Here is a 25,628-nt window from a genome sequence, read left to right as displayed (position 1 = left end):
TTCAGAAAACTAAGATTATGGCATCTGGTCCCATCACTTCATGGGAAATAGATGTGGAAACAGTGGAAACAGTGTCATACTTTGTTTTTTGGGGCTCCAAAATCACTGCAGATGGTGAGTGCAGCCATGAAATTAAAAGACGCTTACTCCTTGGAAGGAAAGTTACGACCAACCTAAATAGCATATTCAAAAGCAGAGACATTACTTTGCCAACAAAGGTCCATCTAGTGAAGGCTATGGTTTTTCCAGTGGTCATGTATGGATGTGAAAGTTGAACTGTGAAGAAAGCTGAGCGCTGGAGAATTGATGCTTTTGAACTGTGGTGTTGGAGAAGACTCTTGAGAGTCCCTTGGACTGCAAGATCCAACCAGTCCATTCTAAAGGAGATCAGCCGTGGGTGTTCTTTGGAAGGAATGATGCTAAAGCTGAAACTCCAGTACTTTGGCCACCTGATGTGAAGAGTTGACTCATTGGAAAAGACTCTGATGCTGGGAGGGATTGGGGGCAGGAGGAGAAGGGGATGACAGAGGATGAGATGGCTGGATGGCATCACTGACTCTATGGACATGAGTTTGAGTGAACTCTGGGAGTTGGTGATGAACAGGGAGGCCTGGCGTGCTGCAGTTCATGGGGTTGCAGAGTCGGACATGACCGAGCGACTGAACTGAACTGAACTGACTGAATATGTAAATGTGTGAAATCTTCATGCGATTTTGAAAATGACTCCTTCTCTCCCCCAAATGTGGAAAACACATACATACCTGTCAACACACACCTGTAATGAATTATACCTCCTGTATTAGGCCGACTGGTTCTCAGAGCCTCTACCTAGCACTTTATCTCCATGTTTATTTGATCCCTACTTCATTATCTAGTATTTTACTATAGTTTCTTTACATATTTTTCTTACTTGAATGATGCACTATCTTTTATATTTCACACGAGGAACTGTGTTTATGGCTTTAAAGGTTATATTAGAAACCAATACAATATTGTAAAGTAATTAGCCTCCAATTAAAATAAATTTTTTAAAGTAATTATCTTTTAAAAATCTAAATAAACTATCTTTAACTCTCTTAATTTTCCCACTCCAAATCCCATAAAAAGATTTAAAATACAACTGTATTATTGAAAATTTCACACATTTACAAAAGTAGGAGATGGTATGATGAACTCCCATGTATCCATCCCCCAGTTCAGTTCAGTCACTCAGTCATGTCAGACTCTTTGTGACTCCATTGACTGCAGCATGCCAGGCTTCCCTGTCCCCCACTATCTCCCAGAGTTTGCTCAAACTCATGTCGATCGAGTTGGTGATGCCATCCAACTATCTCATCCTCTCTCATCCCCTTCTCCTGCCTTCAATCTTTCCCAGTATCAGGGTCTTTTCTGATGAGTCATTTCTTCACATCAGGTGGCCAAAGTATTGGAGCTTCAGCGTCAGCTTCAGCATCAGTCCTTCCAAGGAATATTCAGGGTTGATTTCCTTTAGGATTGATTGGTTTGATCTCCTTCTAGTCCAAGGTACTCTCAGGAGTCTTCTCCAACACCACAGTTCAAAAGCATCAATTATTGAGCAATAAGCTTTCTTTATGGCCCAAGTCTCACATCCACACATGGCTACTAGAAAAAACATAGTTTTGACTATGCAGACCTTTGTTAGCAAAGTAATGTCTCTGTTTTTTAATATGCTACCTAGGTTTGTCATAGCTTTTCTTCCAATGAGCAAGTGTCTTTTAATTTCGTGGCTTCAGTGATTTTGGAACCCAAGAAAATAAAGTCTCAGTATTTCCGTTGTTTCCCCATCTATTTGCCATGAAGTGATGGGACCAGATGCCATGATCTTAGTTTTTTGAATATTGAGTTTCAAGCCAACTTTTTCACTCTCTTCTTTTCACTTTCATCAAGAGGCTCTTTAGTTCCTCTTCACTTTCCACCATAAAGGTGGTGTCATCTGCATATCTGAGATTATTGATATTTCTCCTGACAATCTTGATTCCAGCTTGTGCTTCATCCAGCTTGGCATTTCTCATGATCTACTCTGCATATAAGTTAAATAAGCAGGGTGACAATATACAGCCTTGACATACTCCTTTCTCAATTTGGAACCGATCCATTGTTCCATGTCCTTTTCTAACTGTTGCTTCTTTTTTTTATTTTTATTTATTTAATTAATTTATTTAAATTGGAGGCTAATTACTTTACACTATTGTATTGGTTTTGCTGTACATCGACATGAATCCACCATGGGTGTACACTTGTTCCCCATCCTGAACCCCCCCCTTCCACCTCCTTCCCCATCCCATCCCTCTGGGTCATCCAAGTGCACCAGCCCCAAGCATCCTGTATCATGCATCGAACCTGGACTGGTGATTCGTTCCACATATGATATTATACATGTTTCAAAGCCATTCGCCCAAATCATCCCACCCTCTCCCTCTTCACAGAGTCCAAAAGACTGTTCTATACATCTGTATCTCTTTTGCTGTCTAGCATATAGGGTTATGGTTACCATCTTTCTAAATTCCGTATATATGCTTTAGTATACTGTATTGGTGTTTTTCTTTCTGGCTTACTTCACTCTGTATAATATGCTCCAGTTTCATCCACCTCATTAGAACTGATTCAAATGTATTCTTTTTAATGGCTGAGTAATACTCCATTGTGTATATATACCATGGCTTTCTTATCCATTCATCTGCTGATGGACATCTAGGTTGCTTCCATGGCCTGGCTGTTATAAACAGTGCTGCGATGAACATTGGGGTACACGTGACTCTTTCCATTCTGGTTTCCTCACTGTGTATGCCCAGCAGTGGGATTGCTGCATCGTATGGCAGTTCTATTTCCAGTTTTTTAAGGAATCTCCACACTGTTCTCCAAAGTGGCTGTACTAGTTTGCATTCCCACCAACAGTGTAAGTGGGTTCCCTTTTCTCCACACCCTCTCCAGCATTTATTGCTTGTAGACTTTTGGATAGCAGCCATTCTGACTGGCATGAAATGGTACCTCATTGTGGTTTTGATTTGCATTTCTCTGATAATGAGTGATATTGAGCCTCTTTTCATGTGTTTGTTAGCCATCTGTATGTCTTCTTTGGAGAAATGTCTGTTTCGTTCTTTGGCCCATTTTTTGACTGGGTGGTTTATTTTTCTGGAATTGAGCTGTAGGAGTTGCTTGTATATTTTTGAGATTAATTCTTTGTCAGTTGCTTCATTTGCCATTATTTTCTCCCATTCCAAAAGCTGTCTTTTCACCTTGCTTATAGTTTCCTTTATTGTGCAAAAGCTTTTAACTTTAATTAGGTCCCATTTGTTTATTTTTGCTTTTATTTCCAATATTCTGGGAGGTGGGTCATAGAGAACCCTGCTGTGGTTTATGTCGGAGAGTGTTTTGCCTATGTTCTTCTCGAGGAGTTTTATAGATTCTGGTTTTAGTTTAAGTCTTTAATCCATTTTGAGTTTATTTTTGTGTATGATGTTAGAAAGTGTTCTAGTTTCATTCTTTTACAAGTGGTTGACCAGTTTTACCGGCACCACTTGTTAAAGAGATTGTCTTTTCTCCATTGCATATTCTTTCCTCCTTTGTCAAAGATAAGGTGTCCATAGGTGTGTGGATTTATCTTGGCTTCTATTTTGTTCCATTGATCTATATTTCTGTCTTTGTGCCAGTACCATACTGTCTTGATGATGACTGTGGCTTTGTAGTAGAGCCTGCAGTCAGGCAGGTTGATTCCTCCTATTCCATTCTTCTTTCTCAAGATTGCTATGGCTATTCGAAGTTTTTTGTATTTCCATAGAAATTAGAAATTATTTGTTCCAGCTCTGTGAAAAATACCATTGGTAGCTTGATAGGGATTGCATTGAATCTATAGATTGCTTTGGGCAGTATACTGATTTTCACTATATTGATTTTTCCAATCCATGAACAAGGTGTATTTCTCCATCTATTAGTGTCCTCTTTGATTTCTTTCACCAGTGTTTTGTTTTATAGTTTTCTATATGTAGGTCTTTAGTTTCTTTAGGTAAATATATTCCTAAGTATTTTATTCTTTTCATTGCAATGGTGAATGGAATTGTTTCATTAATTTCTCTTTCTATTTTCTTATTATTAGTGTATAGGAATGCAAGGAATTTCTGTGTGTTCATTTTATATCCTGCAACTTTACTATATTCATTGATTAGCTCTAGTAATTTTCTGGTGGAGTCTTTAGGGTTTTCTATGTAGAGGATCATGTCATCTGCAAAGAGTGAGAGTTTTACTTCTTTTCCAATTTGGATTCCTTTTCTTTCTTTTTCTGCTCTGATTGCTGTGGCCAAAACTTCCAAACCTATGTTGAATAGTAGTGGTGAGAGTGGGCACTCTTGTCTTGTTCCTGACTTTAGGGGAAATGCTTTCATTTTTTCATCATTGAGGATAATGTTTGATGTGGGTTTGTCATATATAGCTTTTATTATGTTGAGATATGTTCCTTCTCTTCCTGCATTCTGGAAGGTTTTTATCATAAATGGATGTTGAATTTTGTCAAAGGCTTTCTCTGCATCTATTGAGATAATCACATGGCTTTTATTTTTCAATTTGTTAGTGTGGTGTATTACATTGATTGATTTGTGGATATTGAAGAATCCTTGCATCCCTGGGATAAAGCCCACTTGGTCATGATGTATGATCTTTTAAATGTGTTGTTGGATTCTGATTGCTAGAATTTTGTTAAGGGTTTTTATATCTTTGTTCATCAGTGATATTGGCCTGTAGTTTTCTTTTTTTGTGGCATTTTTGTTAGGTTTTGATATTAGGGTGATGGTGGCCTCATAGAATGAGTTTGGAAGTTTATCTTCCTCTGCAAGTTTCTGCAAGAGTTTAAATAGGATAGGTGTTAGAAGTTTTTGGTAGAATTCAGCTTTGAAGCTGTCTGGACCTGGGCTTTTGTTTGCTGGAAGATTTCTGATTACAGTTTCAATTTCTGTGCTTGTGATGGGTCTGTTAAGTTTTTCTATTTCTTCCTGGTTCAGTTTTGGAAAGTTGTACTTTTCTAAGAATTTGTCCATTTCTTCCAAGTTGTCCATTTTATTTGCCTATAGTTGCTGATAGTAGTCTCTTGTTTTTTTTTTTTTTAAAAAATGTAATACTGTTTATTTAACTTCAAAAACATTTCAACATTCTAAACATACAAAAAAAAATAACATAACATTGCAGATCGTGTTTAGTACAGAAAGTTCTTGAACTTTCACTGGTGCAGTGGCTCTTGGCTTTGCTGACAATGAACAGTTCTACAGTTTGTTAAAAAAAAAAAAACAGTTAAAAACTACCGCACTTCAACTAAAAAGGATCCAAAACACTTGTCATGCCTGCTGACCCCCCCCCAACTCTTCCACAGCTGAGAATGGCAGTGGGATGCTATGTCACTAAAAAACAAGACAACCTGAAGCTAAATGGACGCCCACTGCAGTGTCCACAAGTCCAGCCCCACAGTGCACGCCCTGAGCTACAGCCCCTCCGAAAGGCATTGCCCCCACAGCCTCCACACCAAGCAAGGAGCATCAAGAGTGTGTCTCAGTTGCTTTGTTCTTTTTACAAACTATAGATATGTATAGTTGAGAACACGGGATTTCTAGCCCATGACCATAGAATTAACACACCACCTTACAAATTAAAAAAAAAATGCCAGAAACATCTTTAAATGCCTTGTCACACCAACAGCAAAGTGCACAGAGTGAGGAGAACACGAGAGCCTTTCATTTTAAAAACGTTTGGAAATATGTACAACTTTGATACAGTTTCCAGGTGCTCCAGACACCCATGGCCACTTAATGTAAACCACTGACAATTGCTAGAGCACTAAGATATGATCATGATCCAATTGGGTAATTAAACCTAATGAGGGCAACAGACACATCTTGGGTGAGAGGTGTGTCAATCAAGGTGCTCCCTACTCTAATGTATTCAGAAGGAAACAGATCAACAGTTTTTTTTTTTTAAATTCATCCTCTTCCTCCTCCTCCTCCTCTTCATCTTCCTCTTCCACCTTTTTCCGGGCAACTTTAGCAGCACCCTTGACGCCATCAAACTTCCCTTTAGACTTATAGTCTGTGACACCCTTCTCATACTTCTCTTTCAGCTTCGCTGCCTTGTTGATGTATGGCTGCTTCTCACTGTCACTTAAGTTATTCTACATCTCACCTAGCTTCTTCGCCACATCTCCAATAGAGATGCCAGGGTTTGCAGACTTGATCTTGGGGCGGAATTCAGAGCAGAATAGGAAAAATCCAGACGGTGGTCTCTTGGGGGCATTAGGGTCCTTCTTCTTGCCTCCCTTAGCTGGTCCGTAATCCTTCATTTCCCAATCATGGCGCGCTTTATCCACCTTTGCCATTTCATCGAACTTCGACTTCTCTTTCCTGGACATGGTCTTCCACCTCTCAATTGACAGGGACCTCTGGGTTTTTCTTCTTATGTTCCTCTCTGCACGTCTGCACAAAGAAGGCATAAGCAGACATCTTGCTTTGGTTTCTTGGGATCACCTTTAGCCATCTGTATTGTTCGTTAGTCTCTGATAGTAGTCTCTTATGATCCTTTTCATTTCTGTGTTGTCTGTTGTGATCTCTCCATTTTCATTTCTAATTTTATTGATTTGATTTTTCTTCCTTTGTTTCTTGATGAGTTTGGTTAATCGTTTGTCAGTTTTATTTATCCTTTTAAAGAACCAGCTTTTGGCTTTATTGATTTTTGCTATGGTCTCTTTTGTTTCTTTTGCATTTGTTTCTGCTCTAATTTTTAAGATTTCTTTTCTTCTACTAACTGAGGGGTTCTTCATTTCTTCCTTTTCTAGTTGCTTTAGGTGTAGAATTAGGTTATTTATTTGACTTTTTTCTTGTTTCTTGAGGTATGCCTGTATTGCTATGAACCTTCCCCTTAGCACTGCTTTTACAGTGTCCCACAGGTTTTGGGTTGTTGTTTTTTCATTCTCATTCATTTCTATGCATATTTTGATTTCTCTTTTGATTTCTTCTGTGATTTTTTTGGTTATTTAGCAGCGTGTTGTTCACCCTCCACATGTTGGAATTTTTAATAGTTTTTCTCCTTTAATTGCGATCTAATCTCACTGCATTGTGGTCAGAAAAGATGCTTGAAATGATTTAAATTTTTTTGAATTTACCAAAGCTAGATTTATGGCCCAGGATGTGGTCTATCCTGGAGAAGGTTCCGTTTGTGCTTGATAAAAAGGTGAAATTCATTGTTTTGGCGTGAAATGTCCTATAGATATCAATTAGGTCTAACTGATCTATTGTATCATTTAAAGTGTGTTATTTGTTGTTTTTCCCTTGCTGTTTTTAATATTTGTTCTTTCTGTTTGATCATTGTTAATTTGATTAATATGTATCTTGGAGTGTTTCCCCTTGGGTTTATCCTGTTTGGGACTCTCTGGGTTTCTTGGACTTGGGTGATTATTTCCTTCCCCATTTTAGGGAAGTTTTCAACTATTATCTCCTCAAGTATTTTCTCATGGTCTTTCTTTTTGTCTTCTTCTTTGGGGATTCCTATGATTCAAATGTTGGTGCGTTTAACTTTGTCCCAGAGGTCTCTTAGACTGTTCTCATTTCTTTTAATTTGTTTTTCCTTTTTCCTCTCTCTTTCATTTATTTCTACCATTCTATATTCTACCTCGCTTATCCTATCTTCTGACTCCGTTATTCTACTGTTGGCTCCCTCCATGTGTTTTTGATCTCATTTATTGCATTATTCATTATATATTGACTCTTTTTATTTCTTCTAGGTTTTGTTAAACCTTTCTTGCATCTTCTCAGTCCTTGTCTCCAGGCTAGTTATCTGTAACTCCATTTTGTTTTCAAGATTTTGGATCATTTTCACTGTCATTATTTGGAATTCTTTATCAGGTTGATTACCTATCTCTTCCTCTTTTGTTTGGTTTGATGGGCATTTATCCTGTTCCTTTACCTGCTGGGTGTTCCTCTGCCTTTTCATCTTGTTTATATTGCTGTGTTTGGAGTGGCCTTTCCGTATTCTGGCATTTTGTGGAGTTATCTTTATTGTGGAGTTTCCTCTCTGTGGGTGGGTTTGGACAGGTGCCTTGTCAAGGTTTCCTGGTCAGGGAAGCTTGTGTCAGTGTTCTGGTGGGTGGAGCTGGATTTCTTCTCTCTGGAGTGCAATGAAGTTGCTAGTAATGAGTTATGAGATGTCAGTGGGTTTGGAATGACTTTGGGCAGACTGTATATTGAAGCTCAGGGCTATTTTCCTGTATTGATGGAGAATTTGCATGGTATGTCTTGCTCTGGAACTTGTTGGCCTTTGGGTGGTGCTTGGTTTCAGTATAGGTATGGATGCATTTGATGAGCTCCTATCAATTAATATTCCCTGGAGTCAGGAGTTCTCTTGTGTTCTCAAGATTTGGACTTAAACCTCATGCTTCTGGTTTTCAGTATTATTTTTACTGTAGCCTCAAGACTCATCCATCTACACAGCACCATTGATAAAACATCTAGGTTAAAGATGAAAAGTTTCTCCACAGTGAGGGACACCCAGAGAGGTTCACAGAGTTACATGGAGAAGAGAAGAGGGAGGAGGGAGATAGAGGTGACCAGGATGAGATGAGGTGGAATCAAGAGAGAAGAGAGCAAGCTAGCCAGTAATCACTTCCTTATGTGTGCTCCACAGTCTGGACCTCTCAGAAATGTTCACAGAATTATACTGAGAAGAGAAGAGGGAGGGAGAAAGGGGACAGAGGTGGCCAGGAGTATAAATAGGAGAATCAAAAGGAGAGAGACAGATCCAGTCAGTTATCAGTTCCCTAAGTGGTCTCCACCATCCGGAACACACAAAGAGATTCACAGAGTTGGATAGAGAAGAGAAGGGAGAGGGAGGAGATAGAAGCGACCTGCTGGAGAAAAAGGAGAGCCCAAAGAGGGAGAAAGCAGTCAAGCCAGTAATCTCGCTCCCAAGTAAAAATGGGTACTAAAGATTGGGTTCTTAAAGGTACAAAATAGATAACAAATACCAAAAAGAAACATTAAAAATCTAGAGGTTGGATTTTCAAAAATACAATATTAAAGAAAAAAAAGTCACAAAAATTATAATATATATATATATGAAGTTTGCTTTAAAAAATAAGGTCTTTTTTTTGCAAATTAAAAGTAGGTTATAAAAATGAAAATTAAAGGAGTAATAGAGGACTCAAAAATTAAATAAAAACTAAAGAATGATAATAGTCAAGATATATCTAGGACTTTCTTTGGTGTTGTTGTGGATAGTGTGGTGTCAGTTCATTTTCAGGTATTTTGTTGATCCGGCTTATACTTCTCAAGATCTATAGGCCCCTTCCTATGTAGTCGATACTAACTACAGGGTTTTAATCTATTGCATCTGTCACTTCCAAGGCAGTTCCCTCTTTTTAGCTTCTGTTTGCCAGCCTCTTCAGTGTCTAATTTCCTCCCTGACACAAGGTGGTGGTGGTGGACACTTCTTTAGGCTCACTTTTTCAGTCATGCTGTGGGGAGGGAGGAACACTTCAAACAAATAACACTGGCATGTGCTCACAGTGTCTCAGCCACACTGGGTTTGCCCCCACTCATGGTGTGTATGCTTTCCCTGTCTATACTGCTTAGGCTCTAGGTTGCTCTGCCAGGAACTGTCTGAGGCTGGCCCTGGGTTATATGCACTTCCCAGGTCTAAGCCACTCAGGTTCAGGTACTCGGGTACTCCTCAGAGGTGCAGACTCGGTTGGGCCTGCATTTTGTGCCTGCGTTTTGTGCCCTTCCCAGGTCCGAGCAGCTCAGGTGACCAGGTGTTTGGTGAGTGTGGTCTCTGTGACTCATCGCCTCCCCCGTCCCTGCTGCTCAGTTTTCTGGGTGTACAACTGGCGCACCTTCTCAGGCGGATGTTGACTGTCCAGAATCCCAAGAAGTCTTGGTTAGCAACAAGCCTGCTTGCAGTTTGGTAGATAATGCCTCTCTGGGGCCGCAATTGCCCCCTTCCGGCTCTGGCTGCCCTCGCCTGCCTGTCTCTGGAGGGGGATGGGCCAGTCTGCAGCTGGCTAGCTCTGCTCAGTCCTTTGTTCTGTGAGAGGGCCTGGTGGTGTCTTAGGTTAGGGCTTTTTGCAGGGTAGCTATCCCACAATCTGGTTTTCTATCTCAAGTTAGTTCCCTCAGATTGCCCTTGGGGCATTCAGGGCTGGTCGTTAGCCTAAGCAATGCAGCCCATGCCTCCCTGCCCAGCCCCTGCTTGCTAGTGGTGGATGCAGGCCTCTGCGCCGCTTCACCACAGGGAGTTACCGTTGGGCATGTAAATCTGTGGGTTTTAATTATTTATTTATTTTTCCTCCTGGTTATGTTGCCCTCTATGTTTCCAAGGCTCACCACAGACTTGCCAGTGAGAGTGTTTCCTGGTGTTTGAAAATTTCTCTCTTTTTTAAGACTCCCTTCCCAGGATGGATCTCCATCCCTACCTCTTTTGTCTCTCTTTGTATCTTTTATATTTTTTTCCTACCTCCTTTCGAAGACAATGGGCTGCTTTTCTGGGTGCCTGATGTCCTCTGCCAGCATTCAGAAGTTGTTTTGTGAAATTTACTCAGCGTTCAAATGTTCTTTTGATGAATTTATGGGGGAGAAATTGGTCTCCCTGTCCTATTCCTCTGTCACCTGTCTTAAAAAATTTTTTTTAATATTTATTTATTTGGTTGTGCCAGGTCTTAGTTGTGGCATACAAACTCTTACTTGTGGCATGTGGGATCTAGTTTCCTGACCAGGAATTGAACCCATGCCCCACTGCCTTTGGAGCATGGAGTCTTAGCCACTGGACCACCTTGGAAGTCCCTAACTGTTGCTTCTTGATCTACATACAGATTTCTCAAGAGGCAGGTCAGGTGATCTGGTATTCTCATTTCTTGAAGAATTTTCCACAGTTTGTTGTGATCTACACACTCAAAGGCTTTAGCATAGTCAGTGAAGCAGAAGTAGATGTTTTTCTGGAATTCTCTTGCTTTTTCTATGATCCAATGGCTGTTGGTAATTTGGTTGCAAAATTGGTTCCTCTGCCTTTTCTAAATCCAACTTGTTCATCTGGAAGTTCTCAGTTCACATACTGTTGAAGGCTGGCTTGGAGAATTTTTAGCATTACTTTACTAGTGTGTGAAATGAGTGCAATTGTGCATTAGTTAGAACATTCTTTTGCATTGCCTTTCTTTGTGATTGGAATGAAAACTGAGCTTTTCCAGGCCTGTGGCCACTGCTGAGTTTTCTAAATTTGCTGGCATATTGAGTGCAGCACTTTCACAGCATCATATTTTAGGATTGGAAATAGCTTACCTGGAATCCCATCACCTCCACTAGCTTTGTTCGTAGTGATGCTTCCTAAGGCCCACTTGACTTTGCACTCCAGGATGTCTGGTTCTAGGTTTGTGATCACATCATTGTGGTTATCTGGGTCATGAAGATCTTTTTGGTGTAGTTCTTGTGTGTATTCTTGCCACCTCTTCTTAGTATCTTCTGCTTCTGTTAGGTCCATACCATTTCTGTTCTTTATTGTGCTCATCTTTGCATGAAATGTTCTCTTGGTATCTCTAATTTTCTTGAGATCGCTAGCCTTTCCATTCTGTGTTTTCCTCTATTTCTTTGCCTTGATCACTTAAGAAGGCTTTCTTATCTCATGCACCAGGTTTAACAGTTATTAAGTTTTGCTTCCTGACTGACTTTTCTGCTTAATTATAAAATATGACATGTCTATAGTGTTTCTGTTCCTTTAAGTTTTCAATTTCAAGTGATTAATCAGCAACCTCTTAAACAAAACACATTCCTCAGTTTAAATTTCTATTAATTTTTTTTATTGTTAAAGTGCATGAATTCTTACTGTACTCTGAAAAAGTTAAACAATACAGAAGTACATACTACATCTTCTTTTTAAAGCATAAATGAAATCTGAAAAAATTTACTGTAATGCAACTCATTATCCTGATATCATGCCACCACTATGCTTGTCTGCCTCTAATCTGTTTTCCACACTGCAGTCAAGTGATCTCTTAAAAAATGTAAATCAGATAGTCAGTTCCTTGCTAAAAAGCCAATCTAATGACTTCTTTGTGCACTAGGAATAAAACCTAAATTTCTTACAATAGTGTGCAAGGCCCACGGTGATCTGCTTTGCCTATATCCTTTATCTTTCTTTTATTTTTCTTCTGCTTTTATTGAGATGTAATTGACATATAGCACTGTGTAAGTTTAAGGAACACAGCGTGATTTGACTTATATACATCATGAAATGACCACAAGTTTTGTGAGCATCTATCATCTCATATAGATATAACATTACAAAAATAGAAGTAAATCTTCCTTCTGATGAGAACTCTTAGGATTTACTCTTGTAACAACTGTCATATATAACATGCAGCACTGTTATTTCTATTTATCTTGTCATGCATTACCTCCCAAATATGTATTTATCTTACAACTGGAATTCTGTACTTTTTGACTGCCTTCATTCAGTTCTTTTTCTCCCCATTCCACATTTCCCACTACTACCTATTTTTGGCCTCATCTCACAGGCTTGTTCCCCGGATCTTAGTTCTCTGATCAGGGATTGAACTTGCATCCCGAGCAGTGAAATCACAGAGTCCTAACCACTGAGCCACCAGGGAATTCTCCTTATTATTTTGTGTCTATAATTTTTTATGTCTTTTGGTGAAGTCTTGCATATTTCATTAATATATTCCCATGTATTTGTTATTTTTTTATGTTATTGTCAATGGTATTTTACTTTAAAAATTTTTTGCTATTGCATAAAAATAAATTAGCTTTTCATTTTGATTTTTATATCTGCCTTTTCTTTCTTTCTTTCTTTCTTTTTTACTATTTATTTATTTGGAAGTGCTAGGTCTTAGTTGTGGCATGTGGTATCTGGTTCCCCTACTGGGATCTAAACCCAGGCACCCTGCATTGGGAGTCTTAGCCACTGGGCCACCAGGGAAGTCCCCTATCTTTTCTAAATGTATATTTATTTACATTTTCTTTGTATACAATCATATAACATGCAAATACTAAAAACTTTTTTTCTAATATCTGTATCTTTCATTTTCTTTTTTCATGTCACTGCTTGGCCTAGGAAGGCCAGGATATCTTTGAATAGTACTGTTAATAACTGGGATCCTTGTCATATTCCTGGTTTCACCTGGAAAACTTCTGTGTTTCACTGTTGTAATGTGGTTTGCAGGAAACTTTTGTAGATACTGTTCATTAGATTAAGTACATTCTCTGATATTCCTACCTTGCTAAATATTATTATTTTTTAATCATCAAGGAGTATTGAAATTGTTGAAACATTTTATGACCATGTGATTTTTCTCCTTTATCCTGTTAACATGAAGAACTTCACTGGCCAATTTCTTTTTGAAGTATAGTTGGTTATTTATAATATTATATTAGTTTCCCTTTCAAGTGTATAACACAGTAATTCAGTATTTTTACAGATTGTTTTTGTTGTTTAGTCGCTCAGTTGTGTCTGACCCTTTATCATAGTATCTTTTGTATTTTACACCATAGTTTCTGTACACATTTTTTTTCTCCTTGAGTGATGCACTGTCTTTTATGTTTTGAGTGAGGAACTGGGTAAAAAGAGTTGGAGACAACTTAGTGACTGAAAAACAACAATGTTTCACTGTATATATGTGTCACTTCTTCTTTATCCATTCATCTGTTGATGGACACTTAATTTGCCTCCCTGTCTTGGCTATTGTGAATAGTGCTACTATGAACATTGGAGTGCATGTGTCTTTTTGAATTAGAGTTTTCTTTTTTTTTTTCCTGATAAATGCTCAGGAATGGAATTTCTGGATCACATGGTAGCTCTATTTTAAGTTTTTTGAGGAACCTTCATATATTTCCATGGTGACTATACCAGCTTACGTTCCCACCAGCAGTTGTACAAGGGTTCCCTTTTTTTCCACATCCTCACCAACACTTGTTATTTGTTGTCTTTTTGATGATAGCCATTCTCACACGTGTGAGGTGATATCTCCTTGTAGTTTTGATTTAGATTTCTCTAATAATTACTGATATTGAACATCTTTTCTTGTTCCTGTTGGCTATCTTATGATTTTTTTTTTGTAAAAATGTCCATTCATTTTCCTCCCAATTTTAAAAAATCAATTTATTTTTTAATTGAAGGACAATTGTTTTACAGAATTTTGATGTTTTCTGTCAAACCTTAACATGAATAAGCCATAGGTATACATATATCCCATCCTATTTGAACCTCCCTCCCATCTCCCTCCCCATCCCACCCCTCTAGATTTATACAGAGCCTTTGAGTTTCCTGAGCCATACAGCAAATTCCCATTGGCTATCTATTTTGCATATGGTAATGTAAGTTTCCATGTTGCTCTTTCCATAATCTCATCCTCTCCTCCCCTCTCCCCATGTCCATAAGTCTATTGTCTGTCTGTTTCCCCATTGCTGCCCTGTAAATGAATTCTTCAGTACCATTTTTCTAGATTCCGTAAATATGTGTTAGAATATGATATTTATCTTTCTCTTTCTGATTTACTTCACTCTGTATAATAGGCTCTAGGTTCATACACCTCATAAGAACTGACTCAAATGTGTTCCTTTTTATGGTTGTGTAATATTCCATTCTTTATCCATTCATCTGTTGATGGACATCTCGGTTCCTTCCATGCTCTAGCTATTGTAAATAGTGCTGCAATGAACAATGGGATACATGTGTCTTTTTCAGTTTTGGTTTCCTCAGGGTATATGCCTAAGAGTGGGATTGCTGGGTCATATGGTGGTTTTATTCCTAGTTTTTAAAGGAATCTCCATACCGTCTTCCATTCCCACCAACAGTGCAAGAGTGTTTCCTTTTCTCCACACCCTCTCCAACATTTATTGTTTGCAGACTTTTTCATGATGGCCATGCTGACTGGTGTGAGGTAGTTGTAGTTTTGATTTGCATTTCTCTATTAATGAGCAATGTTGAACATCTTTTCATGTGTTTGTTAGCCATCTGTATGTCTTCTTTGGAGAAATGTCTGTTTAGGTCTTTTTCTCATTTTTTGACTAGGTTGTTTGTTTTTCTGGTATTGAGTTGTATGAGCTGCTTGTATATTTTGGAAATTAATCCTTTGTCAGTTCACTTGCTATTATTTTCTCCTATTCTGAGAGTTGTCTTTTCACTTTGCTTAGTGTTTCCTCTGCTTTGCAAAAGCTTTTAAGATTAATCAGGTCCCACTTGTTCACTTTTGTTTTTATTTCCATGACTCTAGGAGGTGGATCATTGAGAATATTGCTCTGATTTATGTCATCGAGTGTTCTGCCCATGTTGTCCTCTAAGAATTTTATAGTTTCTGGTCTTCCATTTAGGTTTTTAATCCATTTTGAGTTTAAATTTGTGTATGGTGTTAGGAAGCATTCTAATTTCATTCTTTTACATGTAGCTATCCAGTTTTCCCAGGACCATTTTTTGAAGAGGCTGGCTTTGTCCCATTGTATATTCTTGCCTCCTTTGTCAAAAATAAGGTACCTATAGGTGCATGGGTTTATTTATGGGCTTTCTGTCTTGTTCCATTGGTCTATATTTCTGTTTTTGTGCCAGTAACATACTGTCTTGATGACTGTACCTTTGTAGTATAATCTGAAGTCAGGAAGGTTGATTCCTCCAGCTCCATTCTTCTTTCTCAAGACTGCTCTGGCTATTTGGGGTCTTTTGTGTTTCCATATGAATGGTGAAATTTTTTGTTCTAGTTCTGTGAAAATGTCATTCGTAATTTGATAGGGACCGAGTTGAATCTGTAGACTGTATTTGGTAGTATAGCCATTTTCATGATATTGATTCTTCCTACCCAAATCATGGAATATCTCTCCATCTATTTATGTTGTCTTTGATTTCTTTCATTAGTGCCTTATAATTTTCTGTGTGCATTTCTTTTGTCTAATGAGATAGGTTTATTCCTAGATATTTAATTCTTTTTGTTGCAGTGGGGAATGGGATTGATTCCTTAATTTCCCTTTCTGATTTTTAATTGTTAGCATATAAAATGCAAGTGATTTCTGTGTATTGACTTTGTATCCTGCTACTTTGCCAAATTCACTGATTAGCTCTAGTAATTTTCTGATACTATCTTTAGGATTTTCTATGTACAATATCATGTCATCAGCAAACAGTGAGAGCTTTACTTCTTCTTTTCCAATCTGGATTCCTTTTATTTCTTTTTCTTCTCTGATTGCTGTAGCTAAGACTTCCAAAACTATGTTGAATAATAGTGGTGAAAATGGACACCCTTGTCTTGTTCATGATCTTAGGAAGAATGCTTTCAGTTTTTTACCATTGAGAATAATGTTTGCTGTAGGCTTATCATATATGGCCTTTACTGTGTTGAGGTAGGTTCCTTCTATGCCAACTTTTTGAAGAGTTTTAATCATAAATGGACAACCTAGAAGAAATGAAATTGAAAGTGAAGTCACTCAGTCATGTCTGACTCTTTGCAACCCCATGGGCTATAAATAAGATGGTAGGTATTGCAAGAGGGCATCAGAGGGCAGACACACTGAAACCATAATCACAGAAAACTAGCCAATCTGATCACATGGACCACAGCCTTGTCTAACTCAATGAAACTAAGCCATGCTGTGTGGGGCCACCCAGAATGGGTGGGTGATGGTGGAGAGGTCTGACAGAATGTGGCCCGCTGGAGAAGGGAATGGCAAACCACTTCAGTATTCTTGCCTTGAGAACCTCATGAACAGTAGGAAAAGGCAAAATGATAGGATACTGAAAGAGGAACTCCCCAGGTCGGTAGGTGCCCAATATGCTACTGGAGATCAGTGGAGAAATAACTCCAGAAAGAATGAAGGGATGGAGCCAAACCAAAAACAATACCCAGTTGTGGATGTGACTGGTGATAGAAGCAATGTCTGATGCTGTAAAGAACAATATTGCATAGGAATCTGGAGTGTTAGGTCCATGAGTCAAGGCAAATTGGAAGTGGTCAAACAGGAGATGGCATGAGTGAACGTCAATATTCTAGGAATCAGCGAACTAAAATGGACTGGAATGGGTGAATTTAACTCAGATGACCATTATATCTACTACTGTGGGCAGGAATCCCTCAGAAGAAATGGAGTAGCCATCATGGTCAACAAAAGAGTCCGAAATGCAGTACTTGGATGCAGTCTCAAAAACGACAGAATGATCTCTGTTTGTTTCCAAGGCAAACCATTCAGTAATCTAAGCCTATGCCCCAACCAGTAATGCTGAAGAAGCTGACGTTGAATGGTTCTATGAAGACCTCCAAGACCTTTTAGAACTAACACCCCAAAAAGATGTACTTTTCATTATAGGGGACTGGAATGCAAAAGTAGGAAGTCAAGAAACACCTGGAGTAACAGGCAAATTTAGCCTTGGAATGCAGAATGAAGCAGGGCAAAGGCTACTAGAGTTTTGCCAAGAGAACACACTGGTCATAGCAAACACCCTCTTCCAACAACACAAGAGAAGACTCTACACATGGACATCACCAGATGGTCAACACCAAAATCAGATTGATTATATTCTTTTCAGCCAAAGATAGAGAAGCGCTATACAGTCAACAAAAACAAGACCAGGAGCTGACTGTGGCTCAGATCATGAACTCCTTATTGCCAAATTCAGACTTAAATTGAAAGTAAGGAAAACCACTAGACCATTCAGGTACGACATAAATCAAATCCCTTATGATTCTACAGTGGAAGTGAGAAATAGATTTAAGGGCCTAGATCTGATGGACAGAGTGTCTGATGAACTATGGACGGAGGTTTGTGACATTGTACAGGAGACAGGGATCAAGACCATCCCCATGGAAAAGAAATGGAAAAAAGCAAAATGGCTGTCTGGGGAGGCCTTACAAATAGCTATGAAAAGAACAGAAGCAAAAAACAAAGGAGAAAAGGAAAGATATAAGCATCTGAATGCAGAGTTTCAAAGAATAGCAGGGAGAGATTAAGCCTTCCTCAGAGATCAATGCAAAGAAATAGAGGGGGGGAAAAAAAAAACAACAAACCCAGAATGGGAAAGACTAGAGATCTCTTCAGGAAAATTAGAGATATCAAGGGAACATTTCATGCAAAGATGGGATCAATAAAGGACAGAAATGGTATGGACCTAACAGAAATAGAAGATATTAAGAAGAGGTGGCAAGAATACACAGGAGAACTGTACAAAAAAGAGCTTCACGACCCAGATAATCACGATGGTGTGATCACTCACCTAGAGCCAGACATCCTGGAATATGAAGTCAAGTGGGCCATGGAAAGCAATCACTAAAAACAAAGCTAATGGAGGTGATGGCATTCCAGTTTAGCTATTTCAAATCCTGAAAGATATACTGTGAAAGTGCTGCACTCAATATGCCAGCAAATTTGGAAGACTCAGCAGTGGCCACAGGACCAGAAAATGTCAGTTTTCGTTCCCATCTCAAAGAAGGCAATGCCAAAGAATTCTCAAGTGAAGTTGCTCAGTCATGTCTGACTCTTTGCGACCCATGGACTGTAGCCTACCAGGTTCCACCATCCATGGGATTTTCTAGGCAAGAATACTGGAGTAGGTTGCCATTTCCTTCTCCAGTACATCTTCCCAACCCAGGAATTGAACCTGGGTCTCCCACATTGTAGGCAGACGCTTTACCATCTGAGCCACCAGGGAAGTCCTAAAAAAGAATGCTCAAACTACTGCACAATTGCACTCATCTCACACACTAGTAAAGTAGTGCTCAAAATTCTCCAAGCCAGGCTTCAGCAATACGTGAACCGTGAACATCCAGATGTTCAAGCTGGTTTTAGAAAAGGCAGAGGAACCAGAGATCAAATTGCCAACACCTGCTGGATCATCGAAAAATCAAGAGAGTTCTAGGAAAACATCTATTTCTGCTTTATTGACTATGCTGAAGCCTTTGACTCTGTGGATCACAATAAACTATGGAAGATTCTGGAAGAGATGGGAATACCAGACCACTTGACCTGCCTCTTGAAAAACGTATATGCACGTCAGGAAGCAACAGTTAGAACTGGACATGGGCCAACAGACTTGTTCCAAATAGGAAAAGGAGTATGTCAAGGCTGTATACTGTCACCTTGCTTATTTAACTTATATGCAGACTACATCATGAGAAACGCTGGGCTAGAAGAAGCACAAGCTGGAAACAAGATTGCTAGGAGAAATATCAATAACCTGAGATATGCAGATGATACCACCCTTATGGCAGAAAGTGAAGAGGAACTAAAAAGCCTCTTGATGAGAGTGAAAGAGGAGAGTGAAAACGTTGGCCTAAAGCTCAACATTCAGAAAACGAAGATCATGGCATCTGGTCCCATCACTTCATGGGAAATAGATGGGGAAACAGTAGAAACAGTGTCAGACTTTATTTTTGGGGGCTCCAAAATCACTGCAGATGGTGATTGCAGCCATGAAATTAAAAGACGCTTACTCCTTGGAAGAAAAGTTATGACCAACCTAGATAGCATATTGAAGAGCAGAGACATTACTTTGCCAACAAATGTCTGTCTAGTGAAGGCTATGGTTTTCCCAGTGGTCATGTATGGATATGAGAGTTAGACTGTGAAGAAAGCTGAGCTCTGAAGAATTGATGTTTTTGAACTGTGGTGTTGGAGAAGACTCTTGAGAGTCCCTTGGACTGCAAGGAGATCCAACCAGTCCATTCTAAAGGAGATCAGCCGTGGGTGTTCTTTGGAAGGACTGATGCTAAAGCTGAAGCTCCAGTACTTTGGCCACCTGATGTGAAGAGTTGACTCATTGGAAAAGACCCTGATGCTGGGAGGGATTGGGGGCAAGAGGAGAAGGGGACAACAGAGGATGAGATGGCTGGGTGGCATCACTGACTTGATGGACATGTGTTTGGGTGAATTCCGGGCGTTGGTAGAGGGAGGCCTGGCATGCTGCGATTCATGGGGTCACACAGAGTCAGACACGACTGAGTGATTGAACTGAACTGAACTGAACTGAATCATAAATGTGTGCTGAATCTTGTCAAAGGCTTTTTGTGCATCTAATGAAATTATCGTATAGTTTTTATCTTTCAATTCGTTAATGTGGTATATCACATTGTTTGATTTGCATATATTGAAGAATCCTTGCATCCCTGGAATAAATCCAACTTGATCATGGTGTACGACCTTTTCAATGTGTTGCTGAATTCTGTTTGCTGAAATTTTGTTGAGGATTTTTGCATTTATGTTCATCAGTGATTTTGGCCTGTAGCTTTCTTTTTTTGTGTTATCTTTGTCTAGTTTTGGTATCAGGGTGATGGTGGCCTTGTAGAATGAGTTTGGAAGTGTTCCTTCCTCTGGAAGTTTTTGAAAGGTTTTGAGAAGGATAGGTATTAGCTCTTCTCTAAATGTTTGATAGAGTTCTCCCATGAAACCATCTGATCCTGGGATTTTGTTTTTTGTAGATTTTGATCACAGCTTCACTTCCAGTGCTTGTATTTGGGTTGTTCATAATTTCTATATCTTCCTGGTTCAGTCTTGTTAGATTGAACTTTTCTAAGAATCTGTCCATTTCTTCCAGGTTATTCATTTTGTTGCCATAGTATTGCATTTTATTGTTCATGGTAGTCTCTTATAATCCCCTGTATTTCTGCATTGTCTGTTGTAACCTCTCCTTTTGCATTTCTAATTTTGTTGATTTGATTCTTCTCTCCTTTTTTCTTGATGAGTATGGCTAAAGGTTTGTCAATTTAAACAAAGATAAACATCTTCTTGAAGACAGCTTTTAGTTGTATTAATTGTTACTATTGTTTGTTTCGTTTCTTTTTCATTTATTTCTGCTTGGATCTTTATGATTTCTTTCCTTCTACTGATTTTGAGGCTTTTTTTTTCTTTTTTTCCAGTTGTTTTAGGTATAAATTTGGGATGTCTATTCGATGTTTTTCTTGTTTCTCGAGGTAGGATTGTGTTGCTATAAACTTCCCTCTCAGAACTTTTGCTGCATCCCATAGGTTTTGAGTTGTCATGTTTTCCTTGTCATTTGTTTCTAGAAATTCTTTGATTTCCCTTTTTATTTTTTCTGTAACCTCTTTGTTATTTAGAAACATATTGTTTAACCTCCATATGCTTGCATTTCGTACAGTTTTTTTTTTTCTTCTTGTAATTGATATGTAGTCCCATAGCATTGTGGTCTGAGAAGAGGCTTGATATGATTTCAATTTTCTTAAATTTACTGAAGTTTGATTTGTGACCCAAGATGTGATCTATCCTGGAGAATGTTCCATATGCATTTGAGAAGAAAGTGTTTTCTGCATTTGGATGGAATGTCCTGAAGACACCAATGAGGTCCATCTCATCTAATGATTTAAGATGTGTTTCCTTCTTAATTTTTTGTTTTGATGAACTGTCCATTGGTGTGAGTGGGGTGTTAAGGTTTCCTATTATTGTGTTACTGTCAATTTCTCATTTTATGTCTGTTAGTGTTTGTCTTATGTATTGAGGTGCTCCTATGTTGGGTGCATAGATATTTACAATTGTTATGTCTTCCTCTTGCATTGATCCCTTCATCATTATGTAGTGTCCTTCCTTATTTCTTGTAATCTTCTTTATTTTAAGGTCTATTTTGTCTGATATGGGGATTGCTACTCCTGCTTTCTTTTGGTTCCCATTTGCATGGAATGTATTTTTCCATCCTCTCACTTTCAGTCTATATGTGCCTTTTGGTCTGAAGTGGGTTTCTTGTAGACAATATATATATATGGGTCTTGTTTTTGTATATGTTCAGCCAGTCTGTGTCTTTCTGGTTGGAGCATTTAATCCATTTACATTTAAAGTAATTATTGATATATATGCTCCTATTGCCATTTTTTTAATTGTTTGGGGTGGATTTTTTAGATCTTTTTCTTGTATTTCTTAGCATTTGTTGTAAAGCTGTTTTGGTGGTACTGAATTCTCTTAACTTTTGCTTGTCTGAAAAGCTTTTTATTTCTACATCAATTCTGAATGAGATCCTTGCTGGGTACAGTAATCTTGGTTGTAGATTTTTCCCTTTCAGTACTCTAAATATATCCTGCCATTCCCTTCTGACCTGCAGAGTTCCTGCTGAAAGATAAGCTGTTAAATGTATGGGGTTCCCTTGTATGTTACTTGTTGCTTTTCCCTTGCTGCTTTTAATATTCTTTCTTTGTGTGTAGTCTTTGTTAGTTTTATTAGTATGTGTCTTGGTGTGTTTCTCCTTGGGTTTATCCTGTATGGGAATCTTTGCACCTCTTAGATTTGGTTGACTATTTCCTTTTCCATGTTGGGGAAATTTTCAACTATAATCTCTTCAAAAATTTTCTCATATCCTTTCTTTTTCTCTTCTTCTTCTGGAATCCCTCTAATTCAAATGTTCATGCATTTGATACTGTCCCAGAGTAGCCTCAGTTCTTTTCATTCTTTTTACTTTATTCTACTCTTCAGAAATTATTTCCACCATTTTAACTTCCAGCTCACTTCTGTTTCAGATATTCTGCTATTGATTCCTTCTAGAGTATTTTTAATTTCAGTAATTGTGTTGTTTTTGTATGTTTATTCTTTAATTCTTCTAGGTCTTTGTTAGTTGATTCTTGCATTCTCTCCATTTTGTTTTCAAGGTTTTTGATCATCTTTACTATCATTATTCTGAATTTTTTTCAGGTAGTTTGCCTATTTCCTCTTCATTTATTTGGACTTCTCTATTTCTAGTTTGTTTCTTCATTTATGTAGTATTTCTCTGCCTTATTCATTATTTTTTTTTAACTTATTATGTTTGAGGTCTCCTTTTCCCGGCTTAAAGGTTGAATTCTTTCTTCCTTTTGGTTTCTGCCCTCCTAAGGTTGGTCCAGTGGTTTGTGTAAGCTTCATATAGGGTGAGATTTGTGCTGAGTCTTTTTTTTTTCCTCTGATGGGCAAGGCTGAGTGAGATGGTAATCTTGTCTGCTGATGATTGAGTTTGTGTTTGTTTTGTTTATTGTTTAGATGAGGCATCCTGCACAGGGTGCTACTGGTGGTTGGGTGATGCCAGGTCTTGTATTGAAGTGGTTTCCTTTGTGTGAGTTCTCACTATTTGATACTTCCTTGGGTTAATTCTCTGGTAGTCTAGGGTCTTGGAGTCATTACTCCCACTCCAAAGGCTCAGGGCTTGATCTCTTCATCTAGGCCTGATGAGATGAAAACGACCTCTTTGTTTTTCAGACCTCCTGTTGTAGTTATTTCCAAAATCTGGTCCACTACATCTTCAGTTTCTCTGAATCCAGCATGCCTCAGGAGTCACAGTTCCTCTCTCTTGCCCATTTTCAAATCATGTACTTTGTTTGTTTGTTTGTTTTGATATTGAGTTTTATGAGCTGTTTATGTATTTTGAATATTAAAATCTTGTTGGTCATATCATTTGCAAATATTTTCTCTCATTACATAGGTTGGTTTTTTGTTTTATTGGTGGTGTCCTTTGCTGTCCAAAAGCTTTCAAGTGTAATCAGGTCCCAGTTGTTTGTTTTGCTTTATTTCTTTTGTTTGCTTATTGTTGTTGTTCAGTTGCTAAATCGTGTTTGACTATGTGACCCTATGAACTGAAGCATGCCAGGCTCCCCTGCCCTCCACTATCTCCTGGGGTTTGTTCAAAGTCATGTTCATTGAGTCAGTGACACTATATAACCATATCATCCTCTGCCACTGCTTCTCCTTTTGCCTTCAATCTTTCCCAGCATCAGGGTCTCTTCCAGTGAGTCAGTTCTTCACATCAGGTGGCCAGAGTATTGGAACTTCAGCTTCAGCCTCAGTCCTTCCAATGAATATTCAGGGTTGATTTTCTTTAGGATTGACTGGTTTGATCTCCTTGCTATCCAAAGGACTCTCAAGAGTCTTCTGCAGCACCACAACTTGAAAGCATCAATCCTTTGGCACTCAGCCTTATTTAAGGTCCAACTCTCACATCCATACATGACTACTGGAAAAACCATAGATTTGACTATACAGATCATTTTTGGCTAAGTGATGTGTCTGCTTTTTAACACACTGTCTAGGTTTGTCATAACTTTCCTTCCAAGGAGCAAGTGTCTTTTAACATCATGGCTGCAGTCATCATCCATGGTGATTTTGGAGCCCAAGAAAATAAAATCTGTCACTGTTTCCACTTTTTTCCCCTTCTATTTTCCATAAAGTGGAGATAGATTCAAAAAATATTGCTACAATCATGTCAAAGAGTGTTCTACCTATGTTCTCTTCTAGGACTTTTATGATTTCAGGTCTTATAGTTAGATCTTTAATCCATTTTGAGTTTATTTTTGTATATGGTGTTAGGAAGTGTTCTAGTTTCATTATTTTACATGTAGCTGTCCAGGTTTCTGAGCATCACCTGTTGAACGGACTGTCTTTTCTGCATTGTATATTCTTGCCTTGTGAACTTGAACAGAATATGTATTCTGTTTTTTTGATTGAATGTCCTGTAGATATCTATTAAGTTCAACCAGTCTATTGTGTCATTTAAGATTACTGTTGCCCTACTGATTTTCTGTCTGGATGGTCTGTCCATTGATGTCAGTGGCGTGTATAAGTCCCCTAATATTATTTTGTTATTGTCAATTTCTTCCTTTAAGTTTGTTAGTATTTGCTTTATGTATTTAGATGCTCCTGTATTGAGTGCATATTTGCTAATAAGTATAATATCCTCTTCTTATTGATCTCTTTATCATTATATAGTGTCCTTCTTTGTCTTTTGTTATAAAGTCTGTTTTGTCTGATATGAGTATTGCTACTTCCAGTTTTTTGTCATTTCTGTTTGCATGAAATATTTTTTCGATCCCTTCACATTCAGCTTCTATTTGTCATTAGCCCTGATGTGAGTCTCTTGTAGGCAACATATTGAAGAATTTTGTTTTTGATCTGATCAGCCAGACTACGTCTTTTGATTTTAGCATTTAACCCATTGACATTTAAAGTAATTATTGATAGATATGTCCTTATTTTTATTTTAATAATAGTTATTATTATTCTCTGTTAATTTCTTCTTTCTGTGTTTTCCCTTGTGGTTTGATTATTTTCTTCAGTATCATGTTTGTGTTCCTTTCTTTTTAGTCTTTGTGTATCTATTGTAGCTTTTTCGTTTGTGGTTACCATCGTTTTCATATATGTTGACCTATATCTACTTATATCTACTTGTTTGAAACTGATAGTCATTTAAGTTCAAACAAACTCTTAAAAAATCTATATTTTTACTCTCCTCCCTCACATTTTTTGTTTTTGATGTCATATTTTACATCTTCATGTCTGTCCCTTAATTCTTTATTGTAGTTATAGTTGGTTTTATAATTTATTATATTTTAATCTTTGTATTGGCTATTTAAGTGGTTTTCCTCAGTTATTGCTATATATTTGGCTTTCCTAGTGGGATTTTCCTTTTCTTAAATACTTTTTCCTTCTTTTCTACTTAGAGAAGATCTTCTAACATTTCTTTTAGGGTAGGTTTAGTATTGATGAACTCTTCATTTTTGCTTGTCTGAGAATCTCTTTATATCTCTTTTGATTCTAAATGGTAATCTTGCTGTGTAGGTTATCCTAGGTCACAGGTTTTTCCCTTTTGAGCCTTTGAATCTATCATGCCCCTCTCTTCTGGCCTGAAAAGTTTCTTCAGAG

The 25,628-nt window shown here is 38.1% G+C and overlaps 1 protein-coding gene and 1 pseudogene across 4 annotated transcripts in view; one reads left to right on the top strand and one right to left on the bottom strand.

Annotated features, from left to right (window-relative positions):
• The window catches only part of GAB3 (GRB2 associated binding protein 3), a 94,583-nt gene that overhangs the window by 39,352 nt on the left and 29,603 nt on the right, over positions 1–25,628 (top strand). The gene's annotated exons all lie outside the window — the stretch shown is intronic.
• On the bottom strand, positions 5,930–6,531 carry LOC138930096 (high mobility group protein B3 pseudogene; annotated as a pseudogene).

The sequence above is a fragment of the Ovis canadensis genome, chromosome X, assembly GCF_042477335.2.
Source record: "Ovis canadensis isolate MfBH-ARS-UI-01 breed Bighorn chromosome X, ARS-UI_OviCan_v2, whole genome shotgun sequence".
Taxonomy (NCBI): domain Eukaryota; kingdom Metazoa; phylum Chordata; class Mammalia; order Artiodactyla; family Bovidae; genus Ovis; species Ovis canadensis.
Note: the sequence above shows the minus strand (reverse complement) of the source record. Positions and strands in the feature narration are given on the sequence as shown.